General features: G+C 47.9%; 1 long non-coding RNA gene across 1 annotated transcript; it reads left to right on the top strand.

Annotated features, from left to right (window-relative positions):
• Positions 1-794: 794 nt before the first annotated feature.
• On the top strand, positions 795-3,124 carry LOC131274745 (uncharacterized). The gene is made up of 3 exons (XR_009182024.1): positions 795-1,448; positions 1,904-2,077; positions 2,952-3,124. It is a non-coding gene; the product is annotated as an uncharacterized lncRNA (long non-coding RNA).
• The last annotated feature ends 1,828 nt before the right edge of the window (positions 3,125-4,952 follow it).

The raw sequence follows: 4,952 nt of genomic DNA on the forward strand, positions 1-4,952 counted from the left end.
ACCAGTTACATTTTAAATTAAAATGTTAATTTAAAAAAGAATGATTTATATATGCTTATTGTAAGAACGCTGTCCAGAGCTGCCAGCAACTCTGTCATGTATAGAAATTTTGCCCAGAATAGTGGGAAATGAAGCCAAGAAGCTGGAAAAAAAAAATGGAGATTTGAACACAGATGCCCTTTTTAATTAAATGAACAAATATTTCCACTTTTTTGCTGACCCGAATTCCAGTTGCATTTTTTCTTTTACTAAAAAAAAGTCTGAAAAATAATAAAATTATAGAGGAGGATCCTGATGCTCAAAGAGGTAAAGCCACGCAAGGCAGCGAGCAGCGGAGCCCGCTTGCGGCCCAAGCCGCCCTGAGCACAAGCCTCGTTCTGCTTCCGTTTTGCTCAGTCAGTCGCTCTTCCTGGATCATGGCCTGGGGAAATGCACCAGCAGACTCCCGCTGTAGATGTCATCGCTGCTCTGCTCCCGCAGGAGGAGCTCCGCGCCGGCCTGACGCCTCGGGCACCGCAGCGGCACCGCGTGGGAACGTGCACCTGCGCCTCCGGGCTCAACGCGGAGCGTTCTCACGTCCACCTCCGCGTCCCGGCCGTCGCGGCCGCCAGGGGGCGCTCTGGCGTCAGGTCACTCAGGAGAACGTTGTGGAGGAGCCCCCGCTCGCGGCGTCAGGGCCGTCCTGGTCGGCGGGTGTCTGCAGCGAACCACGCAGCCGTCCAGGGGGCAAGGGGCAAGACCCCCGGGGTCGCGGGTGGGAGTCTCCTTCCCCACGGGGCGCAGGTTCCAGCATCCCCACAAGGGACAGCCCCAGGCGGCAGAGTCCCCGCCCTCGGGCGCCGAAGCTGCGGTCTCCATCGCGTACTTGGGGCGCAGTCACAGTTCTCCCCAGCCCAGAGGCAGCTTCCAGTCAGAGTTCGTTTTATCATAATCAATTTTGCGGAGTGACTTTATTAACATAGTACTCTGATCTGGTTCCCGGGAAACAAATCTGGAACGTTAACTAGAGGTCGAATTCTTGCGCATCAGGGAAAATAATTTGTTATCATTCTCCACCTCGGAGGCTCTAAAGCGAGTTTATGAACTAGGCCAGCTATTTCTTTGGTGCCTCACAGCCTTGATCTTGGCTATAATCCCCAACTCGAGAGGCTAATGGAAAGTGGTCCCCCCCTTTCTGAGCACTCTGCTCCTAAGGGGCCCAAATAACTCCTGAAAAATGTAATGTAGGTAGATTATGATAGTTCACTGTGCTAATCTCTTTTTCTCTTTATACCAGCCAAGATCCGGTCAAGAGACAGAAACTAAAGTTTTTTTGGACAAAAAGAATTTAATAGATTTTCCACTAGGTATGAAATTGTCAACTCCCTAAATGAAAGGTAGGAGAAATTTAAAGTACACGGAGGTAGCAGCTGCAGGAAAGTCGAGTGCCTCCAGGATTCAGGGAACAGGTAAGAGGTTGCACTTACTGAAACTTTGCACCTAAGGCTGGGTCCCAGTGGGGCGGAAACTCAGACCTCCGAGGCAGGGGTGCTGCTCAGCTGGGGTCTCTGCATTTGAGGGGGGTCCTAGTGGGGACGGGATCCACCTCGAGGAGGAGGCTCTCAGGGAGCGGGCTCCCCTGGTTCTGCAAGAGCTGGAAAGATCCCAAACTCGATCAGCTGCTGCATTTGAAAAGGTGTTTTTGGGGTGCCACTGGGAAGAACCATGCGTGCACAGGAGCTGCAGAGAGGACGGAGTGAGTCTCCTCTTCCTCCCCCTGCGCACCAGCCCCTCCCGCGCCCTTATTAGGCTGGCAGGGGGCTGCGGGCGGGCGGAACCGGGTCCTCAGGGTCCCAGCCAGCTGGGTGGGAAACACAATGCTTGCCACACCCCGATAGCTTTACTTACGATCTCCTCCATAGAGGGAGGTACAAGGAGGCGAACCCTGAAATCCTTGAGGCGCCGCAGTTCCGGGCGCACGGCTGAAGTGCAACCCCTGCCAGATGCTAAGCCCCTGGGGGCTGCATCTGCCTGGAGAGGAAGCGCCACAGGAGGCTGAACGATGTACCCCGAGGGTCTACCCTTAGCTCCAGTGCCTGTGGGTAGGACCCTTCCTAAACGGGACCCTTCGAAGAGTTATTTTTAGACAGGCGTGGCCCAGCAGAGTGAGGGTGGGAGGAGCCAGAAGCCGGAAGCCGGCAGAACCGGAAGGGAAAGGCAGGGCGTGGCCATCTGAGGGAAAGCCAAGGAACCCAAGTTTCCAGGCCAGCCTGGACACTACCACGTGGTGTAATGTCAACAACAATTCCTGGGGAAACGCACTTGGCCCAGTGGTTAGGGCATCCGTCTACCACATGGGAGGTCCGTAGTTCAAACCCCGGGCCTCCTTGACCCATGTGGAGCTGGCCCATGTGCAGTGCTTATGCGCAAGGAGTGCCCTGCCACGCAGGGGGGTCCCCCGCGTAGGGGAGCCCCACGTGCAGGGAGTGTGCCCGTGAGGAGAGCTGCCCAGCACGAAAGAAAGTGCAGCCTGCCCGGGAATGGCGCTGCCCACACTTCCCGTGCTGCTGAGGACAACAGAAGTGGACAAAGAAACAAGAGGCAGCAAATAGACACAGAGAACAGACAACCGGGGGAGGGGGGGAATTAAATAAATAAATAAATCTTAAAAAAACAACAACAACAAACAATTCCTGTTTAGGGAAGCAGATATGGCTCAAGCAGTTGGGCTCCCATCTAGCATATAGGAGGTCCAGGGTTTGATGCCCAGGGCCTCCTGGTGAGGGCAAGCTGGCCTGTGTGGTGAGTTGACCCACGTGGAGTGCTGCCCATGCAAGAATGCTAGCCCATGTGGACACCTGGCATGGCAAGATGATGCAACAAAAAGAGACACAGAGGAGAAATAATGAGACATGGCAGACCAGGGAGCTAGGTGGCACAAGAGAATGATCCCCTCTCTCCCACTCTGGAAGGTCCCAGGATCAGTTCCCAGAGACACCTAATGAGAAGACAAGCAGACACAGAAGAGCACACAGCGAATGGACACAGAGAGCTGACAATGGAGGTGGGGGGAGAAATAAACAACTTAAATAAAACTAAAAAAAAAAAAAAATCCTGTTGTTTAAGCCGAAACCTGCTTGTGTTCTTTGTGATAGCAGCTGGCAAAACAAAGGCAAATGCCACATAGGCTTCTGCAAACCCCGAGGCAAGCGCCAGCAATCCATCTTCCTCCCACCTGCTAATCTGCATGGAATGTCCCCTTAGTGGAATGTTTCAGGCAAACTCCCCTGGCCTCAACATGAAGCTTTTTGCAGTTTCATGAATAGCCTTCCCTTACATACACACAAAGATTGGGAAGGATTTAGTTGAATTTTGCTCCCATTGTCCCCCTTTTCTCACCATGGGCACTGCTTTTGATTTGCAGTATAGGTTCTTGTTCCCCTTTTCCTGAGGCTGGATTTCCCAGCTGGGCCTCTAGGATAAATCTTCCCTGCATCTTTTGGGCTCTTGACTTTCTTCCTGCTCTCTTTGCAGTGGAGCTGTTAGTGAGCCACTTTACTTCTGTCCCTTCTCTTTTAGCAATGATTCATCATATTTACCTATTAATGATTTAAATGGAGGCCTGGAAGAAAGCATTGTCAATTTGCTGATAACACAAAGATAAAAAGATTAGCTAAAATGACATTACAGAATCAGGAGTCCTAATGATTTCTGCAGACTGAAATGCAGGGTTGACAGCAAAAAGGCAATGTTTATAAGAGATAAAGAAAAAGGCCAGTAGAATTTAAAATAAGAATAATCAAAGAAAAGAGTAAAATAAATAAAATGAAGGTAAAAAAAAACTATCTTTTAAACCTGTTGACAATATTATTTATGTGGCAGTTTTAGAAAGTAATTATGGGGAAGCCAGATGTGGCTCAAGTGATTGGCTCCCACCTACCAGATAGGAAGTCCTGGGTTCAGTTCCTGGTGCCTCCTTTTGAAGACAAGGAAGACAGCGAGCTGGCGTGGTAAGCTGACACAAAAAGATGATGCAACAGGGAGATACAGAGGAAAGATAATGAGAGACACAACAAGCAGGGAGCTGAGGTGTCTCAAGCGATTGAGCACCTCTCCCCACATGGGAGGTTACAGGTTCAGTTCCCAGTGCCTCCTAAAGAGAAGAGGAGCAGACACAGAGAGCACACAGTGAATGGACACAGAACAGATAGCAAACGCAAAACAAGGGGTGGAAACAAAGAAATAAAAATAAATCTTAAAAAAAAAAAGTAATTAAGCCATCATTATAAAAGGCACACAATAGCAACTTCATAAACATTTACATAATTTAATATTTAAGTTTAAGATCATGGAAAGGATTGTTAATTATGACTGGAAAAAAAGTGCTGTCGTTTTTGCTTACTTAAACACCTCAAGAAAATTCTAAGATACAGTGAATTATATATAAGTATAATTATATGTAGATATATGCCAAAATATTAATGGTGGTTATCTTTGGGCCAGGATTGGTTATTTTACTACTGAAAATCATATTTTCTATACTATACATGTGTATACTTTATATTAGGATAAAAATTTGTGTTTTAAAATAAAACAACAGATAAAAGCAATCAAATTATATCTGACCAAATACATTTGGAATTCTAGGAAGAGTCTGATATAAGAAGTATTTTCTTTATAATGTATAAAATCAGTAATAAAGTAATAATTAGAAATTAAAATTATCTGATGTGCTCCATTCAATGAAATGTACGTGAAGAAAAATTAGATCTATAATTATACATTTCCAAAGGGGAGGATAAAAGAACAATTGTGTATAATAGCAAAATTTATGGGATAAATTTGCAGTTAAAGAATAAATGAGGGGGAAATGGACTTTGGCCCAGTGGTTAGGGCGTCCGTCTACCACATGGGAGGTCCGCGGTTCAAACCCCGGGCTTCCTTGACCCGTGTGGAGCTGGCCATGCGCAGTG

This window comes from Dasypus novemcinctus, chromosome 20 (genome assembly GCF_030445035.2).
Source record: "Dasypus novemcinctus isolate mDasNov1 chromosome 20, mDasNov1.1.hap2, whole genome shotgun sequence".
NCBI lineage: Eukaryota > Metazoa > Chordata > Mammalia > Cingulata > Dasypodidae > Dasypus > Dasypus novemcinctus.